The sequence below is a fragment of the Dipodomys ordii genome, unplaced genomic scaffold, assembly GCF_000151885.1.
Source record: "Dipodomys ordii isolate 6190 unplaced genomic scaffold, Dord_2.0 Scaffold1, whole genome shotgun sequence".
In the NCBI taxonomy this organism is placed as follows: Eukaryota; Metazoa; Chordata; class Mammalia; order Rodentia; family Heteromyidae; genus Dipodomys; species Dipodomys ordii.
In genome coordinates, this window is record NW_012267217.1 from 24,808,650 (window position 1) to 24,830,927 (window position 22,278).

At 43.9% G+C, this 22,278-nt stretch overlaps 1 protein-coding gene and 1 pseudogene across 6 annotated transcripts in view; one reads left to right on the forward strand and one right to left on the reverse strand.

Moving 5' to 3' along the window:
• The window catches only part of Kiaa0226l (KIAA0226-like ortholog), a 32,997-nt gene extending 28,804 nt beyond the window's left edge, over positions 1 to 4,193 (reverse strand). For 2 of the 6 annotated variants that reach the window (XM_013011089.1, XM_013011140.1), the window contains exon 1: positions 4,029 to 4,193. The gene's annotated coding sequence lies outside the window, so the exon portion shown is untranslated. Of the gene's footprint in view, positions 1 to 1,792; positions 1,873 to 3,481; positions 3,535 to 3,751; positions 3,908 to 4,028 lie in introns of those variants that run through there. The other 4 variants (XM_013011107.1, XM_013011117.1, XM_013011098.1 and 1 more) reach the window with 4 other exon arrangements.
• A 10,252-nt stretch (positions 4,194 to 14,445) lies between these two features.
• On the forward strand, positions 14,446 to 15,160 carry LOC105982017 (annotated as a pseudogene).
• Positions 15,161 to 22,278: the final 7,118 nt, after the last annotated feature.

Genomic DNA, 22,278 nt, shown 5'->3' on the forward strand with positions numbered 1-22,278 from the left:
ACCACATAAGCAAAAAAGAAAAAAGCCGGAAGTGGCACTGTGGCTCAAGTGGTAGAGCGCTAGCCTTGAGCTGAAGAGCTGAGGAACAGCGCCCAGGCCCAGAGTTAAGGCCCCATGACCGGACCGCCAAAAAAAAAAAAAGACTCAGATCTCAAGACCCAAACACCTCTCCAACAAATCTGTATTCCCTAAGCCTGAAATAGGCAATTTTCTACTTAGTAGTGCCTATGATATAATCTGTTCATCTCCCAGAACCTAAATATCCACAGAACCAAGTTTAAACTAAGAGTAAGCAACCAAAAAAGCTATGTACCATACAGATCATAAGACAAGTCAGATGACTTGGCAATTGAGCCATACTTTTTTCAAAAAAATTCTCTTAAAATATGCATATAAAAAGTTTAAGTCTCCTTAGCAGATCTAAAGTAGATATCTCAAATGTTATTCTTGTAAAATAATCTCCAAATAAAGAAAGAGAACAAGGAAGTACCCATGTGTATTTTCAGAACTAAGTTGTTTTCAGATCCACTACCGAAACTTTGTCTGTGAAGGGACAGGGCAGGGAGAATGATCTCCACCCTTCAGTTCTCAGCACCTAACATGGACCAGAGAAAAGCATTACCTGCCTAAGAAAACCCTTGTAGATCTAGTCTAGATTTCTCTCTTTAAAGACAGCTAATGGCCAGGCTCTAGTAGTTCACACCTATAATCCTAACTACTCAGGAGGCTGAGATCTGAGGATTGTGGTTTGAAACTAGCCCAGGCAGGAAAGTCTATGAGATTCTTATTTCCAGTTAAGTACCATAAGAGCTGGAAATGGAGCTGTGGCCCAAGTGGTAGACTGCTAGCCTTGAGCAAAAGAGGTTTAGAGACAGCACCCAGGCCCTAAGTTCAAGGCCCAGGACCAGTACCCTTCCCTCTAAAAAAAAAAAAAGAGCTAATGATCCAATCACATATTCCTCAAAGATAAATTTCAACCTATGTACCAGAAAAATTACATTAAGTGTGTAGTTTGTTTGCCATTTTCCTATATCTTGTACAAATGATAAAGGATGCTAGAATCTGAATTTCTTTCTACACTGAGGTATTTTGCTTCCCCAGACTAGACTTCATGTTCTAGTTGACATAAAGCATCTGCTCCAGATGGCTTATTGTCACGATTCCAAGGTTAGAAAAGAGACACAGAAAAGGGAAGTTACACCCTAGAACTTATAAGCTAGAACCCCTGCTTGGCTCCATCTATGTGTGAGATAAGACTTAGTATAGAAGTTAAATACACATACATACAGAGGAGACCAAGACTGTGACACAGACAGGGAAACAGAGTCTCAATAAGTAATCTTACACCTAGTCTGGGACTGGTGGCTTCAAGCTTATAACCCTAGCTACTAAGAAGGCTAAGATCTGAGGATTGAGGTTCAAATCCAGCCCGTGAAGGAAAATTCAGGAGATTCTTATCTCCAACTAACCCTCAAAAAGCCAGAAGTAGAGCTGTACCTCAAGAGATAGAGTGCCAGTCTTGAGCAAAGAATGTTTAAGGCTTTCAGTTCAAGCTCCAATACTGGCACTGGCACACACACACACACACACACACACACACACACAAATAATTCCAGCAAACTGTGAGAAAACAATATCTATGTGCCCTTGAACAAGGTACTTAACTTCTCTGCGCTTCATTTGACTGTGGTGAGAACTAAATGAATTGTAACACATGTATCTGAATCTGGTACAAAATGTCCTATGAACGTTAACTTTGATATCACCAACATTATTATGGCAAAACACTTACATTTCAGTATAAGATGCAATTAAGAGGGTCTAATTTTATTTCCCAGCCTCTTTACTGAGTCATCCTTCAAGTATTTTAAACTAAAATAGAAAGAAGGAAAACAACAACAACAGAGATAATGAGTACCATGAAAAGATACAAACAGGAGTGTTGTACACATTTTTTTTTATCTTTGAAAGTATCCGATTAGGTAGGAACTGCTTGACACTTGAACAGTAACCACCAACCATGGCATCTCTCCATTCTAAATAAGAGATCTGACTCTATATTTAGTAACAAGAGAAACCTATTCAAATGTGTACAGTTCTGTATGCCCTGTGGTGAAGGAACACCAGCGGTCACCATCCTTCCCTCGGCTTCCTTAAAGACACTCAACGGAAATGTTTACACTAGGGTGTTCAGCAGGAGCTCAGACCCAACTTACCCTCTATCAGAAAAACCAGGGTTCAGTCAGTCAACGGGGTTGGAGTTAAATGGCTGGAGGACGTGGAGTTAAATGGTTGGTGGACGACTCTGTCTCATCAAATCTAACCCGTAGGTGCACAGTCCTGTTTCCATCACTGTTTCTAAGCAGATCCAAAGGCAAAGTTCCTGTCTCCTGAAGTCACAATTTGGACGAGCAAGGAAGAGGAACTTCAGCCCAGATGGAGACACAGATCCAACCCCTGTCCTAGCACTTTATACAGGTAACTAGCGAAGTCCAGCTCCAGCTGATCCAAGCAGGATTCTGTAGGCAATCCCGAGGAGGGCGTCGAGAGAAAGGTGGTGATCGCTTCACTCCTACGCACCAATACTGCTCAAAAACACCTCCTTCTCCCCAGTCTTTTCTTTCACCACCCCCAGTGAGCTGGGCCAGGGAGTCCTCCTTTATCTCTCGCCAGAGAGCTAAAGTCCACTGAGGTTTCTGGACTTGCTGGGACCTCATCATCGCTAAGTGGCCTTAGGACTGGACTGAAGAAACCCAAGCTGGCCACACATGCCCAGTACTTAGCACCTCCGGACTACATCTTCCACACAGAGGCTCTCCCAGATTCCTCCGTAATCACACGGGACGGGCGGGAAGCCCCTGCGTGTGATGGTTACACACTGCCTTTGAGGCTTGATTCTCATTTAGGGCAAGATAACGCCTCCTCTCATGGTTCTGCACATCCTCCAGTCTAAAAGCATCCATCTGGCAGGGGATCCGCAGCCCCCTCTCCCTCTTACACATTTACAGACTTACACACACACACACGCGCGCGCGCGGGGCCATGGGTCACCTGGCAGGCTGGCTGGAGGCGCACTCCACCCTCCCCCCACCCCCACTCCTGCAATCTCTGCAGGTGGACTTCACCTGGGGCGCCAGGGCCACTTCCACACCCTCACCTAGCTCAGGTTGTTGGCCCAAACCCAGTTGTTTTTCTACGATCCCAAGTCCAGGGGTCGGGGGGCGGGGAGAGGAGCCTCCGCCCGTCTCCACGGTCTGTGTGCGCGCGCGCGTTCGGGGAAATCGAGAGAAGTCACACACTCAGGAGACTGGAGGCTGGGACACGGCGGCGCAGGACTCCCTGAGAGTCCCACCTGTCCCAGGGTGGCCTTCTCCACCCAAGCCCAGCACCGATCGCCCTTGCTCCGCACAGCCAACGTGGCCAACACCCATCCCCCCCGCCCGCCCCGGCCTCCCGGCCCCGCGCGCCCCGCGCGTCTCACCCGGGCGTGGAAAGCTGAACGCAGCGCTTGGTGTCTTTGGTCCACAGCCTTGCCCTGAGCAGCCCAGGGTCTGATCCCGGACCGGGAAGCAACGCCCCGGACGCCGCCACGGCCCCCCCATCCCCCCTCCGCTTCCCCTGGAGGAGTGGGGGGGGGGGTGCGGCTGCAAGCTAAGAAGCCCGGGGGAAGCGAAGCTTTCCTGCTACGTGCAGAGAGACGCAGCCAAGCTGCGGGGGAGGGGGGGGCTCTTGGGCCCCCGCGATCCCTCACCTGAGTAGCGATGTCCCAGGCACTGGGCTACTCCGGACCGGGACTACAGCAAGCACCTGGGCATCCCCGTAGCTCAGGCTCCATCCGGAAATCACGCTCGGCTCAACCGGCCCCAGCGCAGCCGCGCCCTCTGGGTTAACCCAGAGAGCCGGCAGAAATGAGTTTCCAACTCTTAGCACCGCCACCCGCGGGACTCGGCTCAGTACGGTCGCTTGAAGGAGCAGTTTGGAAACGTCTGCGCGGAAATCTACGCGCCCCGAGGGAATCTGACACTTACCAGCGCGGTTTCCTCTGCAGCCCGACTCCTTCCTGGGTCTTCCCGGCAAGCGTAGGCCTTCCTAACCGCCACCGACCCCCCGACGGACGGGCGGCGGAGAGCTCGCAGTCCCGATCTGGCTGGAGAAGCAGCCAGCGAGCACGGAAAGTTTTCGCAGATGGAGTCCTAAACCCTGTGAGCCGGGCTGAGCGCACTGCGTCCCTCCGCCACCGGGTGGCGCAGCGGCTCTCCAGGTGCCCAACGTGTCCAGGGAAAGGATGCTGGAACCCTCCCCCTCCCCGCATCCCTCCCTCTCCCCCCACCACCCCCCCATGTACACGGGGACAAGTAGAGTGGAGTGGGTCCTGGCTTGCTTAGAACTCCCCTGCTCCCATGGCTTTGCCCTTTTGTCGTGGATGGTGTTTTGGTTTTCCTCCAAGTCCACTGGCTTGGAGAGGTTAAGGGGAGGTATCAGTTACTAATCACTGCCTTCAGACGCAGAATCTAGAAACTGAAATGGTAAAGTCAGCTGAATACTAGCTGACGGTCATCACACACACACAAGCCCGTGCACATGCATGTGTTCTGTTGGAGTCAGCTCTTGAGGGCTTAGAGCTGCTTAGAGCTGAGAGAATTTTGTTTACTTGGAGATCACCTGGAAATCAGATCAGCTGAACCTGATTCCCAGTGGAGAAGAACGCACACTAAAACATCAGAAAGAGCCAGATGAAGTGATCAATCTTATAGTTCTAGCTACTTCGGAAGGCAAAATTGGGAAAGGCCAAGCACCAGAAACTTGAAGATCTTAGTTCGAAGCCAGCTGGGGAAAGAAAGTCTGTGAGACTCTCATCTCCAAGTAACTACCAAAAAGCCAGAGATGGAGCTATGAATCACCTGGTAGAGCTCTAACCTTAAGCAAAAAAAGCAAAGGGACAATGCCCAGGCCCTGAGTTCAAGACCTAATACCAGAACACACACAAAAACATGATCTCTCTCTCTATATATATGTATATATATGAGATTTTATTATATTTTTCATATATATACATATATATATATATGCACACACAGAAAGAGAAGCTTCTTAGGCTGGGGATGAAGTAAATGACAGAGCACTAGCAATTAGCAAGCAACAGTTCTGAGTTTGATACCAAGCCTTGAATAAAAAGGAGAGAAGAGAAGAGAGGAAGGTAGAGAAGGGGAAGGAAGAAAAAGAAGAAAAGTAAAAGAAAATGAAGAGAGGAAAAGAAACATTTAAAAGTAAAAAACACTAGTAGGCTAACTAGGAAATTTGGGGCTAAGATGGTGTGCATTTGGTCAGTTCCCTCTGAATCTACTCTGAAGTCACCTTTTCCAAAATTGCCATCAGTCTAGCTTGTCACTGATGTGTGGGATCTTACTAAATTTGAATATACACATTCACTATCTAATGCCAAAAGGGGTCCACATTCTGAAAGACTATGAAGAAATTCAAGGAACAGACATTTTCCACTTAGAACACTCACTGGAAAACTGCTCAGTCCCTCTGAGATCTGAAAGTAGACTTTCCACAGCACTAAATGCTGGCAGAGGTAGAGAGGTGGGAGGCACTCTCTGGGGCTGCCTAATTGATTGGTTAGTTCTCAGAAAGTCACTGCTATTTACCAAGTGAGCAGGCCCAGGAAAAGCAGAGGCTTTCTCCATCAACTTCAATATCACCATGCCCTCCACCACCAAGGGCTTGAAAGCTAGGAGTGTCAGAGACAACTTATTACTTTGGCCGCATCAGGTTCTTGCCCAACACCAGTCAGACACACACAAAGCTCTTTTGTAGCCAGGGCAACCTCCTAACCTAAAAGCCTGGCTGCTGCCTCCTGAAACCCAGCCAAGCTACACAAGAAACCATTTGTGTTGTGACCCTGGTTTTGAACTTGGCTGACAGATCAGCACAGGGGAAATCCGTCTGTGCAAAACAGGAAGGAAATGAGATGAAAAGCCAACAGAAGTAGATTCACAGTGTCCTATCACACAACTGTCCAGGGAAGACAGAGAGATGGTCCTGCCTTCCAGGGAAGCCAAGACCTGCAGCAGGGAGGGAAAGAATCAAATGGGGAAAGCTGAGTTTGGCTTGTCTGTCTCTTTTCCTCCTGCTTGCCTGTCTTGAACATCCATTATCCCACAAGAGAACAGTGTAAACCTGTCATTTCAGCTGTGGAGGAGGTGTAAGTAGGAGAATCACTGTCCAGTGAGAGACTTTATCTGAATAATAACTGAGACAAAAAGGGCTAAGAACATGGTTCAAGTGTTATAGCACTTGCCTAGCAAGTACAGGGTCTTGAGTTAAAAAAACCCCAGTATTGCCAAAAAAGAGCATATATTATATGTAATATATATATTAATTGCATGAATTTTGGCAGAATATTCCAAAACCATCCCGATTGCTGTAGTTTTGATAGTTTGAAACATTAAGTAGTAACCATTACCTACTTACTTGCAAATGAATACCTTTAAGACACCTACATAATTTATATGAGCTAATTCTGCCATAATCTCAACAGTTAGTTGCTTAACCATTTTCTGCTTAAACTCTGTCTACCCCTGTCTGTCTCTACATATGTGTGTATAGTCACTGTACATGCATATATGTATATAGAGAGGCAAAGTACCCACATATATACGTGTGATAACTTTGTGAGTATGAGTGATTTCAGTGGTGAAATGAATTCACGGGAGAGGAGCTGGTGATTGGTTCCACTGACTGCTATTTTAACTAGAGCCAAATCTTGGTTGCTTTTCATTGTGCTGGTTGCATTAGAACATTTGAACCGATGTGGCCATTTAATTTACTGAGGAATTCATTTGAATTTGTTGCTGATAATTTATTGAAAGAAATTATTTTTGTTCTTTCTGCTTTGTAGCAAAATCTGAATCAATGAGACCATAGCCTCTTGGTTCACTGTCTCTCTGGAGAACTCTAATGGTAAATAAATGATAGGGCTTAAATAACAGTGGATTTGTTTGGTAATACCCTATTGTAGTTTCTGCTTACAGGGAAACTTGCTGATTCAAGTTACAAACCAGCTACAAGCCAATGCCTAGTAATGGCGTGCACTGGTGACTTCCTCCTACAACAGGAAGGGGTTGCATTTCCATGGTTCTTTATAAGCTGGTTGGTGAAAGAGGCTGACAGAGCTGACACCCATATTGTGTTCAACACTGAACAGACTCTTTGCAGAAAGAACGTCTAGAAGAACATATCAAGGAATCATTGCAGCATTTGGTCCACCATAAGGAACTCTAAAGAGCCCTAGTGTCATGCTTTGATATTAGAATCAAATCAAGTGAAAATGAAAAGGTCCTTTTAAAAGTGCCACCCATGGGAATCTGCTAGCTGTTCCCTTCCTGGGAACAGTTGTACTTCTTATATGGAGTTGAAAGCCCTCAGCAGTCTGAGCTGTGCACTGGGGAGTTGCCTTCCCCAGGACATGTGGGGAAAGGGATTTTTTTTTGTAGTGTTCAGTGTTTCTAACTGGTGCTATATTTCTTTAGCTTTCAAGATGTCTTATTTGTTAAAATGATAAGAAGCATCCGTAGAAGTATGACACCATAGAGCAAAAAGGAAGGCTGATTAGCCTGTGTTGCTCCTTTAAGTTGAACCTGGCTAGACGTTAAGAAGGAACACTGAAGAGAGAAGGCTGAGGATGGGCACGTGGGAGCTGTTGGAAGGCTTCGAACCATGAGGTATGAGCATGGTAGAAGCCTATTGATGTTTTCATTTTCCTTCCTTGATGATTCACCATTCCTTAGCATCATGCTTCCCAACTATCAACACGCATAGGAATTCTTTGGTATCTTGATGAAAGGTAGATCCTGATTGGTAGAACTCTGCTGGGACTCCTGATGGTACAACATATTCCAGATTAGACCCTGGCTGGTAAGCCATGGCTTAGCTTTGAACAAGAATCTAAAAATATCTTGTAAGTATTCACCACTGAGTTTTTCAGAAAGCAAGGGAGCAGCTGGAAGTCCTGCAATGGCTGTGTGTTTTCTTGGGATGACCTAATTGCCTGGGTAGCGAACATTGTGGCAAAGCCATCCATCATTTATTGTGAGCACTTTGTTTGTTGTGGACCATTACTCAGACTCTGTACATTCAATGCAGAACTGTCTGTCTCAGTTTGCTCTCTCTGTGCTGAGTTATCAAATAGGCTTTGGAAACTCATCTTTGCTGCTGTCTGCAGCAAGACTGACTTCCTCATTATAGAACTTGAGATCAAGCCCAGAACATGAGATGTTCTGCATCTGACCGCTGTGCTTGGAGTTGGCTGATTTGGGGATGGGAAGAGAGGCTGTAGATAAATGAATTCATCTTTTTCTTTAAAAATAGCCTTGCAGAGAAAAACACACAGGACTCCTCTAGCCTTTTGGGAGGAGAGGTCAGTACAACATACATACATATATATATGTGTGTGTGTGTATGTATATGTAGATATATGCATATTCACACACATTATATAGTAAAAATGAGACTACAAATAGGAAGTAGTTAGCACAGTTTCTGTACACAGAAAACATCTAACCTACGGCAGCTATTCTTATTAAAACAGGTACTTCTATTTTGTGGGAACTCCAAGGTCCTAAGGAATGATGTCTGGACAATTTAAGGCTACTCTAAGTTGAAAGGAGAGTCATCCGGTCCCTCTCACAGGTAGGGTTCTTGTGATGGACAGTTTTGACTGGCAAGTGGTGGTTATGTAACAGTGTCCAATTACACGTGTCTATTCCCACAGTGCATTTTGTTATAATGGTATTAAGTATATGCAATGCATAATAACGAAGTTTTAATTAGGGGTTGCTCCTGAAAGTTCACATTGGGACAAGTAAATTTTAATTTGTTGCTATTGTTGTTGTTTTGTGCCATTCCTGGGTTTGAAATCAGAGCCTGGCCCTGACCTTTTCTTGTTCAAGGCTAGTGCTCTACCATCTGTGGCACAGCTCTATTTCTGGCTTTTGCAGGAAAAGAAGAGTCTCATGTATTTTCCTGCCTGGGTTAGCGTCAAATGATAATCCTCAGATCTCAGCCTTCTCAGTAGCTAGGGTTACAGGCGTAAGCCACTGGTACCTGGCTGGAGATTTCTATTTCGTTGGGCAAACATCCTTGTAATCAGGATGTGGCTCTCATTGGTGTGGCCCATGGGACATTTACCAGTATTTGTATCTGAGTTGGGAAGTTAGGAAGGGCTTGGGTAGGGTTCTCAGCCAGGGCAGGTCTCACAAGGGTATAGCAGCTGTAGTACTCTGTCTGCCTATATCACAAGCCAAACTTTCCCTGTACATATTTAGAGGACTGTCAGCAGTGATCACATGACACTCTCCACACACTTCCACGCATTCCCTTTTCCCCTTCTCAGATTCACAGACCCAGCTCACTTCCAAGCATCTCTCTGTGAATCCAAATGCTGCTTCTTTCTGTCAGCTACTCAATGCTTGGTAGTTTGTGTCATGTGGATGTCTGTATCATTCATGGCACCTGACCCAAAGCTTCCCACCAAGGGAGGGCTCAGCAAATATTTGCAGAATGGAACAGACTTTTGTCAGCATGTAGAGTTCTTACTGTAGAAGTGCTGAAATAAATGACTTTTTTTAAACAAAAACTTCAACCTCAATCACTTCAGTACTGCCAACCTCATTCCCCCCAGGATAGAAGGAACATCTGGAGTGTTTCCTTACTAAAAGGGCCTGGCATACCACTCCCTCCCTTAGGCAGCCCTCTTCTCCCTTGTAGTATCCGTCAGTCCCAAGGGAGGACTCCCTCCGTCTAAGTGCGCTTCTCTTTAATGCTGACTTGCGTCTAGCTCTCTCTAGGATGTGATGAAATGTTCTTCCCCCAAAGTTCCCAGCCTAGTTCTTCAGAGGTATGATAGTTCTCATATGAAATCAGTTGTTTTTACATAGCAGTGACCCAAAATACCTGCTATAAACAACTTAAAGAAGAAAAGATGTGATTATTGATGATCATTGGATGGATTATTGGAATGTAGTGGAAATTGGAAGGTGGGGACTGATGGAGTGTGTCTGTTGCTGGGACGTGTCCTTACAGGGAATAATATCCCCAGCCTTTTCCTTTCTCTGTCTCTTTCTGCTTCCTGACCACTATGTGGTGAGCAGGATCATCTGCAGTAACACATCCCTCCCACCAAAAGGTTCTGCCTTGTCTCAGACCCAGAGCAATGGCACTAGCTGACCTTGGCGGAAGCCTCCAAACTCATGAGCCACATAAACTTTTATGCCTTTAAAGTGATTTTCTCGAGTATTTGATCACAGTGCGGGAAAACTGAGAAGTGTTACACAGTTAATCACAGTTACTGTTTTTACAGTCATTCCTGATACACAATTACAGCACACATGTTATTCTGATGAGAGAAATCACCCTTCATTCCTAGTTGGTTCACATCACTAAGGCAGAATCCTCAGAGCCACGTCCTGAAGCTTACAATGCTTGAGGAACTAGAGGAAGAAGTGGGGAAAGAAAGAAGGGAGGAAGAAAGAAGTAAGATAATGATTGAACTGAAAAAGAAAAAAAATAAAGCTTAATCTAGAGTCTGCAAGAGGCTCATAGTTCCGTTATATAGAGTAGTAATGTTTTCAGAACCCAAAGTCAGGACACAGCCTAATAAATGACATCTCTTTTTTTAAGTTTGTAATTCCTAAGGTTATAGGAATTACGCTAAACTTACCTAAACTGTTTAATTGTCTTTATTGGACAAAGTCATTTAATGAAATCAATTTTATCTGGCCAATCCATGAGGTCAGGTTACTTTGGCTAGGTGGTATGACTGAAGTACCACTGGGTATCATAGCTCCAAAAGCAGCAGCACAATCTCCCTAAAATACATATGTTCCTGTGGCTCTACCTGATGATCAAATTTACTTAAACATACTTAACAACAATAATTATAATGCAATACAACCCAAATCATTTCTCACAGCTTTTGGTTCTCTCTTCTCTCTCTCTTTCCCTCTCTTCTCTCCCTCTGTCCCTCTCCCTCCCTCCCTCCCTCCCTCTCTCTCTCCCTCTCCCTCCCTCTCCCTTCCTCCCTCCCTCCCCCCCCACTCTGTTGTAGGGCTTGAACTCAGGGCCTGGGCACTGTCCCTGAGCCTCTTTGTACTCAAGCCTAGTGCGCTATACACTTAAGCCACAGCGTCACTTTCAGTTCTTGAGTGGTTAATTAGAAATAATAATCTCACAAGGACTTTTCTGCTGGGGCTGGCTTTGAACCACAATCCTCAGATCTTAGCCTCCTGAGAATCTAGGATTACCAGTGAGCCACTGGCACCCAGCTTCTTTTTTTTTAATTATGAAAATACCATACAGAGGGGTTCCAATTACATGGACAAGGTAATGAGTACATTTCTTATCCAGAATTGTTGCCTCCTCCTTTGTTTCCCCTTCCCATCCCTTCCCATACCCTCCCCACTCCATCCCTACCGGATCCTCCCCAGACCCAGCTTTTTTGACTCCTCCTTTAATAATTTGTGTGTGTGTCAATGCTGGGGCTTGAAAGCAGGGTTTGGGTGCTGTCATCGAGCTTTTTGCTCAAGGCTAACACTCTACCGCTTGAGCCATGGTTCCACTTCTAGCTTTTTGTTTTTAGTTAAGTAGACATGAGTCTCACAGACCTTCTGTGACCGGAATGTTTTTGAGCTGCGGTCTGCAGATCTCAGCTTCCTGAGTAGCTAGGAGTCCCCAACTCTTGAGTATTATTTTTAATGTATCCTATACAGTTTTCATTGGATGGAAATGCTGCTTAGGATTAAATAGGCAGCTGTTCTTTGTCTTGTGTCCAGGGACTAGTTTCTTAATCCAGATGGAAATCACAATTGAGACTCATTAAGATTCATTGCAGTGTTGTGCCCTCCTCACTTGGCCCTTATCCCAAGCACTGAGGTACGATGCTCACTCTTCCTGTCCTGACTGCTCACAAAACCCAGCAACCCTCAGCTCATTTCCCTCTTTGTGAATCAGATATTAGCCCTTTTTACTTAGATTGAGGAGTAACTTGGTATTGTGTCTTCATAAATATCTATTCTTTTAAACAAAGAGGCTATTATGTAAGCAGCTAAATAGAGTAATTGCTTAGTACATCCCCCCCTTTCATGTATTCTAGCCAGGGAGCAAGCAGATGATGCAATGAAGCACTGACTTCAGAAGTCTAAATTGACATTTGCTCACCTGTTAACTGCACAAGAAAGGCTTTAAGCCACATGCTGGTGACTCACACCTGTGATCCTAGGTACTCAGGAGGCTGAGACCTGAGGATCACAGTACAACTACAGGCAGGAAAGTTAGTGAGACTCTTATCTCCAAATAACCAACAAAAAGCTTGAATTAGAAGTGTGGCTCGAGTGGCAGTGTGCCAGCCTTGAAAGAAAAAGCTAAGGGACAGTGCCCAGCCCTGAGTTCAAGCCCCAGTACCAACACACACACACACACACACACAGAGTTGAGAGAGTGATGGCAGGGGGGAGGTTGACTAGCATCTATTTGAATACACACGTAGAAACGTCACAATGAACTCCCCCCTACAACCAATGTGTATGCTAATAGGAGTCTCTGCTTAAATAGAATCATTATGAAAATTCAAATAGGTAATATGAACATTTAATATGCTTTAAATAACTGTCTCTTAAAATACCTAAATAATAAGAAAGTATATTTTTCTAGTTACTATGTGTTAGGAAAATTTCATATATAGTTTCCTTGTATTAACCCACAAAAAATCCCCATTTCCAGTGCTGTCTTTCACAGATGAAGATCATGTGATCAACCCCCTCAAGGAAAAGGGCTCCAGGCTGCTTCTCCATCAGTTATGAGTGACTTATTGTAGAAACAGTTCTGCAGAGCTGGGGCAACACGTGGCTAGACAGCCAAAGCATATAGCTTAGAAAAATATCAAATTTATCTTCCTGGCCTCAGTTACATTTACTTCAATTGCTTTTTGCTGTTTCAGAAAATAAATTTGACTCAGGAAGTTATAAAATATGCGTGTAGTCAGTTTCACATGACTGTACTTAAATACCTAGGAACAACTAGCTTAAAAAGACAAAAGGTTCGAAGCTGGGCATGAGAAGTATGCCTGTAATTCCAGCTGCTCAGGAGGCTGAGTCAGAAGATTTCAGAGACAAAAACAAGGCCCTCTCTTTAGAACAGAGGGTCAAGCTTCACTAGACACCAGAACTAGTGATGTCTGGAGGTGATACTTCTAATCTTCTATTCCTACTGGTCATAAATTACCCAGCTAAAGGTGCTTTCGTTATAGCAGCAGAAACAGACTAAGACAAGTTGAGGAAGAAAATGAGTAACTGAAACTAATCACCACAAATATCTCGGCATCCTCATTGGAAGCACCCAGCCCTGCTATGTTCTGGCATGGTAAGATGTGTATTGACTAGATTTCAATGAGGGCTAATGGAGGTGAAGTGAAACAATTTGGGGAGGTGGAAGAAAGAAAGGCCATCGAGTCACCTAACTTGCTACTCTGATTTTCTTGTTTTCCTATAGTTGTGGCGAAAAGAGGACAGGGAAGAGCACACTGGACAGCCCCACTTGGCAGGTTCCCAGGACCAGATGAGATCAGCTCTGAAATTAAACTCCTCTGTACTGACGCCTTGAAAGGAACTTCTATATTCAGTTATTCCCGCAAGCCACGGGACCTTGTCTCAGAGGAGCTTCCCTACATAACTTTCAGCTACTTTTTTTGTAGCCACCCAACTCCCTAATCATAGGGCCACCAGAAGGACTCACTCACCAGAAGATCCGGACTGAAAATTCGCCTGGGCGCCCAGAGGCTGTCACAAACTTCATGTTGCCTTGCCCTAGACTTCCTAAATTTAATATCTCTAAATCATTACATCAGAGTTTATTACCTGTGTTCCCTCTTACTCTATCTTGTTACCAGTGGTAGGTCTGAGTCTCCTGGCCTTGAGACTTTAACTCCTGAGCATAAAAGTGGGTTTGCAGGTAAAGTTACCCCTACCTGAACACACCAGTGAGGTTTCATCTTGTGAAAAAAAAAATCAATGCACACACACACACACACACACACACACACACACACACACATACACCTAATCAGACTCCAGAGGACAAAAGAGGGCCTGGATAAGAAACAGCACCTGCTGGTGCTGCCCTTCATTGTAGCACAGTGTGCAGCAACCCCCAGTACAGAGCACAAGTGATTCAGAACAGTCAGTGGATTCAGGTAATTTCTCAATACCCCACTGGAACTTCCTGACTTAATTATCAAAAACACAAGCATAGCTTCTTCTTCCTCGGGAAAACACCAAATGGCAGATGACCAAATGGCAGATGGTGCAGTGGGAGGGCCTGGAGGTCCTGCGGACCCAGGCTTGGTCTCCAGGCCTTGACCCCAGCTCCGGGGCTTGTGGAGGCAAGGCGGAAGACAAGGAATGGATCCCTGTCACCAAACTGGGCTGCCTGGTTAAGGACATGAAGACCAAGTCTCTGGAGGAGATCTATCTTTCCTCCCCACCCATCAAGGAGATGACTGAATTCTTCCTGGGGGTGTCACTCAAAGATGAGGTGTTGAAGATTATGCCCATGCAGAAGCAAACTCGAGCTGGCCAGGGCACTGGGTTCAAGGCATTTGTAGCCATTGGCAACTACAACGGCCATGCTGGTTTGGGTGTTACGTGCTCCCAGGAGGTGGCCACTGCATCTGGGGGGAGCTCTCATCTTGGCCAAGCTCTCCATCATCCCTGTGCAGTGAGGCTACTGGGGGAACACCAAGCTTCACACTGTCACCTGAAAGGTGACAGGCCGCTGGTGCTTCATCCTGGACCCCAGAGGCATTGGGGACACCCTAGTGTCAGCTCCTGTCCCCAAGAAGCTGTTGATGGTGGCTGGTAACCGTGATAGCTCCACCTCAGCCAGGGACTGTACTGCTACCTTGGGGAACTTCGCCAAAGCCGCCTTTGATGCCATCTCTAAGACCTACAGTTACCTGACCCCTGACCTCTGGAAAGAGACCGTATTCACCAAATCTCCTTATCAGGAATTCACTGACCATCTTGTGAAAACCCACCCCAGAGTCTCCCTGCAGAGGACCCAGGCTCCAGCTGTGGCTACAGCACAGAATTTTATACAAGAATAAGAAAGTGAACCAAGCCTGTTAAAAACAAACACAAAAACAAAAACACAAGCATGTTTTTCTGTTTATTTCAATGTTGTTCTTTTTAATCTTGCTCTTGCATTTTTTTCCTTTCATTCCTTGCCTCCGCAGTGTATAAATTATTTCCAGGCACTAGCAGAGACTTGGAAAGCCAGCTGTGGCTTGATGTGTTCAACCCAGGGAAGGCATTCATTCAGGCCCTGCACACAAAGTCATGTGACATAAATAGAACTGCCCAAATAGAACCAAACGGCTCAACTTGAATCAAAAGACATGTTCATATCACTACTTCTTAAACCCTACTTGGAGAGTATCTGTATTATTTTAAGTGGTGCAAATGCACTCTAGGATTGCAGTACTCTAAAATTGTGTTAGCTGTTCCTTTGGGAAGCCTTCACAAGAGGTTTTCTTTGTAAAGTTTTAGTGGTTTGCTACACCACACCAATCACTGTTATCCAAGGTTGGCCAATTGCCAACATTCTCCTATTTCAAGGCAAAAGCCTCAGGAGTTCTCTTTCTTATAGAAAAAGAACGTGCATATTCAAGCAGAGGATCCAAGGCGAATCCCTGGATATTTTGATCTTTGTTATGAATGTGAAAGCATCTTGTGTTTGTTTGGTGGAGGCAATAGAGAGGGAGTCAGCACTACACACCAGAACTGGTTCACCACAGAGTAGCTTAGAGAACACAGAAATAAGCCCTGCCTGAAAACTTGCCTAAAAAGTCTAGAAAGAAGGATTCAGGCATCAGTGGATCATACCTGTTATCCTAATTACCCAGGATCTTGAGACATGAAGGATCAAAATTCAGAGTTAGCCCAAGGCTGACTCCATCGTCAATTAACAAGTAAAATGCCAGACTGGAGGTGTGGCTCAAGTGCCAGCTGTGAGCAAGCAAGCCAGGTGACAGCACAGATATAGGCATGCCTCCCCACCCCACCCCCCAAAAAACAATAATTGTCAAGGGGAGAAAATAAGGCAACAGTGAGCTGCTGTGGTTAAGATCCAGAAGCACAGCTCAGGGCCAGGCCTCCAGCTACCTGGGAAGATTAGAGGCTAAGTTACTGGACCGTGACAAAATCACAGCCAAGGCATGGTAGAGCCCATGGAGCATATGCTTCAAATGAAGCTAAACTGGGACTTGGTCATAGGGCTCTGATATCATAGAAGTCAGAAATAGAAGCCAGAACTAGAAGAGCCAAAAATTACCCTCTGGTGCCAATGAGTCATACCTGTAATCCTAGCTACTCAAGAGGTTGAGATCTGAGAATCCTGGTTCAAAGTTAGGCAGAAAAGTCTATGAGACTCTTAACAACAATTAACTAGCAAAAAAGCCAAAAGTGGAAGAGTACTAGCCTTGAGCAAGAAAAGCTCAAGGACAGTGCCCAGGCCTTGAATTCAAACCCTAATACTGGCACACACATGCGCACGCGCGCGCGGACACACACACACACACTCTAACACACACACATCTACACCTACACATACAATTGCATTTCTTAAGTCAATTGCTTTCTCACCAAGAAAACTGCAGATAACTGGTTTGGAGCTTGCACTGAGACCAACATATATTCAAAGGTCATTAAAACATATACCTTGCTGGGGATTGCTACTGGATTCTCTCATATTGACTTAGGATGTAGCCATATTCTAATTGTTGAGGGGGGTGTTAATGCAGAGGGACAATGTAGACAAAGGCCTCTCAACCCCTAATATAAATCTGGAATGTACTCTCTACATCAGTACCCTCATTTTTGAGGTCTTTTGATAAGATCTTCTAGAATACCACTAATTAAGTATATGGCAGTCACCATTCCCAAGCTACTTGAGCTGATCTGAAACTTTGGCGAAGTAGCAGGGTATAAAATTAACCCGCAAAAATCAATGGCTTTTCTGTATGCCAACAATGAGAAGAGCATGGCTGAAATCTGGAAAGCAACTACTTTTGTAATAGTCCCACAAAAATCCCTAGGAGTTAACTAAAGCAGTGAAGGACTTCTATGATGAAAATTCTAAAAACATTAAAAAGGAAATTAAAGCAGAACTAAGGAAGTGGAAAAACCTCCCGTGCCCCTGGATTGGGAGGATCAGTATCGTGAAAATGGCAATACTGCCAAAGGCTATCTACAAATTGAAAGCAATACCCATCGATATCCCAACCTCATTCTTCAATGAAATAGAAGAAGCAATCCAAGAATTCATGTGGAACAATAAAAGATCCGAATAGCAAAAACAATCTTTAGCAGAAAGAACAGTGCTGGAGGATTATCAATACCAAACTTCAAACTCTACTACAAAGCCATAATAATCAAAACAGTTTGGTACTGGCACAAGAACAGACCTGAGGACCAATGGAATAAAACTGAAGACCCAGAAATGAACCCAAAGACCTATAGCCACCTAATCTTCAATAAGGGAGCTAAAACAAATAGAATGGAAGAAAGACAACCTTTTCAATAAATGGTGCTGGCAAAATTGGTTAATCACCTGTAGAAAACTAAAGCTAGATCCTTATGTATCACCCTGTACCAGAATCAACTCCAAATGGATCAAAGATCTCAAAGTCAAAGCAGACACCCTGAAAACATTATAGAAAGGAATAGGAGAAACTCTAGGGCTCTTTGGCCCTAGAAATTTTCTTAATAAAGACTCAGAAACACAACAAATCAAAGAAAGGTTGGACAAATGGGATTGCATGAAACTGCAGAGCTTCTGCATGGCAAAGGACATAGCTAGTAAGATCAATAGAAAGCCCACAGATTGGGAGAAGATCTTCACCAGCCATATCACAGACAAGGACCTCATATCTAAAATATACTTGGAACTCAAAAAATTAAATCCCCCGACAACAAATCCTCAAAGAAACAACCACCCAATTAATAAGTGGGCTAAAGACTTAAAGAGAGAATTCTCTGAAGAAGAAATAAGAATGGCCAATCAACACATGAAGAAATGCTCAACTTGTCTGGCCATAAAAGAAATGAAAATCAAAACAACATTGAGATTTCACCTCACCCCAGTTAGAATGGCTATTATCAAGAAATCTAGTAACAACAAATGCTGGAGGAGATATGGACAGAAGGAAACCCTACTGCATTGTTGGTAGGAGTATAAACTTGTTCAACCACTCTGGAAAACAGTATGCAGGTTCCTCAAAAGACTACACATAGAGCTCCTCTATGACCCAGCAATCCCACTTTTAGGCATTTACCCAAACAATCACAAACAAGGCCATATTAAAGCTGTCAGCACAACTATGTTTATCGCAGCATTATTCACGATAGCTAAGATATGGAACCAACCAGATGCCCCTCAGTAGATGAATGGATCAAGAAAATGTGAATAAACACACACACACACAATGGAATTCTATGCCTCCATCAGAAAGAATGACATTTATTAGAAAATGGAAAGACTTAGAAAAAAATTATATTAAGTGAAGTAAGCCAGGCCCAAAGAAACATATGTCCCAGGGTTTCCCTTATTTGCAATAACTAGTATACGTCTAGGATAATCTTACCAGACAAGCATGGTAAAACCCCTGTTTTTGTATTTGATTCCAGTGCCCTGCATCTTTTCTCTATATTTAATAAACCTAATAAAAATTTGGGATCATTTATTTTAAAAAACCCAATTATGTGCTTTCAAAGCCTTGCATATCACCCTGCTCTTTCTGTATAAATTTCTGAGTAAAAAGACTTAATTTCAAAGGAAATTTAAGTTGCAGGTTAAGTCTGCTTTAAATGAACTCTTGTAAGCTCATAGTTATTATACAGTAATGTTTACAGTAACCTTGTTTTATACCAATGGGTGGTGAGGGTTGTGCATGATTGGAAGAAACTGGGATATGATAATACTGAATAATTTGGGCCTATTGTTGCAAAACAAAATGGAGTCAAAAAAGATTCAACCAATGATCCTTTACAGACTGCTTCTCTCATGTTGAAGGGTAATCTTCAACCTATTTAAAATGAGCTCTTGGCTGTTCATAGGTGCATTGTGACAAGGCCACTTAACCTATCTGTGCAGCAAGTTTGGGGCCTCAGTCTTCAAAAGCTAAAAGTAGCTCTGAAAAGAGCAAGAAAGATGATTCCTGGAAACCAGCCAGGGTTGTCCTAACAGAGGCAGGGAGAAATCTGTCCTTGTTTCTCCTACCACACCACTTGGAGACTTCCTTGATCACATCCCTGGCCACCATTTCCCTGTTCTACATGACACACTGCAGCACAGCAAGCCCTTCTTCTCCTCAGGTAGTGTCTAAAAAAGTCAAATAGAAGGTCAGGAAGACCTCTGATAAGAGCAAGGATGGAACATGCCTAAACATCTAACTTTCTGGGTATTTCTGATCCTGTGTTTGAAACTGTACCTCTGCTATTTTGACCTTAGGTGGCACTCTAGTCCATATTTCTGCCATAGACTTAGACCACATTAATAGGTGCTTGATTGTGAGGGTTTAGTAGTTTCAAGGTTTTAGATAGCTCTTTGGGAGTTTTGTAAATGACTAGGTAAATACAGTATATCATGGTCACTGCTTATAGATAAACCTTAAAGCTCAGTCCTAGGGCTTGAACTCAGAGCCTGGGCACTGTCTCTGAGCTTTTTGGCTCAAGGCTAGCACTCTACAAGTTGAGCCACAACTCCACTTCTGGTTTTTTGATGGCTAATTGAAGGTAAGAGTCTCATGGATGCTCCTGCCCAGGCTGGCTTTGAACCAAAATCCTTAGATCTCAGCCTCCTGAGTAGTGAGGATCACAGGCACGAGCCACCACCCAGTCTTAGAACTCATTTTTACTTATTCAAGTTGGACTTGTTGGAAACATTCTTGGGGTTGTCAGCATCATGGGAGTGTCAGCATCCTCTGAGCTTGGAGGCAGGCACATGGCTGTTTAGGCCTCCCCAAAAATTTCACACAACATACCATAGTGTGTAGGAAGAAAGGTCATGATATGCAGGGTTTGCTAGTGACTATGGTATAAATATTCCCATCGAGGCTGATATTAAGCTATCATTGTGTATCACCCAACAGAATTGGGAAGGATTTGTTCTAGCAAGCTGTAGCACACTGGAAAGACTGAAAGATTAGACATAAATAAAACACTGCCTGGAAGCTCATAGACTAATGCATGAGCTAATTGAAGAGATGGACAGACTATTCAGTACAGATATTACAGTAAGTATGGCAACCAAAATCCCATAGTCAGAGCAGATACATGCATTTGATTTTGTTCAGTGAGATCTGCTCCTCCCAGGAAACAAAAGTCTTAGGCAACCAAGATGAAGCCTTATCATGGAATCAATGATCAGTTATCAATTAAAGAAGGTCATTGGGCCGAGAACTAATTATGTTATGTGAAGTAAGCCAAGCTCAGAGAGACAAATAATGCATGTTTTCTCACATATGCAGAAGCTGGATCCAAAATACACTGGGACATGATAAATTACACAGGACCCTAGACATTCCCACACCATGAGACCAAAGAAGATATTCTGAGGGGAGGAATACAAAGGTGCAAATTGGCCTCTGTGCCTCTGATCGTATAAAAAAAAAATCCTTCTTTTTTGTCTTGTTTGCTTTTCTGTCTATGGGAGGGAGAGGGGGCACAAAAATGGAGGGACAAAGGGTGAACAACTGCAGCAGTGGTACTCACTAGACACTATGTTGAAAATGAACCATATAAATTGTTGGTGGAGATAGGAGGGAAAAACTGGGAGAGAACAAAGGAAGGATGAGACTGTCCACCAAAGCAGTGTGCTCATGACTTGACTTATGTAATGGTAACCTCTCTGGATATTACCTTTCTAATAACAACAAAAACAATTTTATATACAAGGCAATATGTTGGAAATGATATGTACAACTTGGGGATTGGGGGAAGGGAAAGTAGGAGAAAAATGGCGGGGAGGGGCAAGTTTGACAAGTCATGTATTAATTACCATACGTATGTAACTATAATAACCTCTGTACATCACCTTAACAGTAAAAAATAAAAGTTTAAAGAGGGTCATTGGAAATCCCACCTGTGTTTTAACTGAGAAGCGACTGTATGAAAATGCCAAAACCAATTGTGTTCCATGATCACTCATACACATGAGAGGAAATGAGTCAGAGACAGCATGATTTCATCTCAGGCATCCTTGGCTGGGATGACCTGGGTCCCACCCTCCCCGCTACTACTGCAGCGCGGCTGGGGAGAAGGAGCAACATCATACTCTCAAAGACCTTCCAAAAGCTATTGTTAAGATTACTTAACATTCTCTTTGTTCACCAGCTCTTGAAGATGCAGCTCCACGATACTAGTGTACGTTGCTTATTACAACGCTGGAAATACTAAGTCTTTGACTGTTTCACCCTTCTGGGTTCCATACTCATTCTCAGATAGAGTTAACATCTCTCAGTACATTTTTATCAGCCTCCTGCACCCGCACCAACCTGGAAATGGACCTTCCAAGATCCATCAGGCTGATTACTACTTGGGAAGAGTGTATGATTTAATGGAGACACTCTGAAGCTTGTCTGTCTGCCTATTGGAGTTACCTGGATACTTTCTGATTTTACTGGCCTAGGATTGCTCCAGGACATAGAAATGTTAGTTTCCTGAATGACTCACTTGTGCAACCAAAGTTGAGGAAGGTTCTAAAAGAAGAAGGAACAAGAGTAAGTGCTTTGGGAGCTGGGGATGTGGCTTAGTGGTAGAGTGCTGGCCTACCATGCATGAAGCCCTAATTTCAATTTCTTAGTATCACATAGACAGAAAATGTCGGAAGTGGCACTGTGGCTCAAGTGGTAGAGGTCTAACTTTGAGCAAAAGATATCCAGGCTGTAGAATAGGAACTTCTTTGTACAACTACTTAAAGATAATTTAAAAAATTTAAAAAAACACCCAGGGACAGTGCCTAGGCCCTGAGTCATGCCCCAGGACTGGGGGAATAAAAGCATAAATGCTTTGTTTCAATGCATAACTGAAAGTCTGTGGTTGAAGTAGTTAGAGGATGCTAGGAATTCACTAAGATGACCCCTTTCAGAGAGCCTGAACCCCACTTGTGAGAATCACATGGAACATTTCAAAACTCATCTGACACCACTCCAGATGAATAGATATG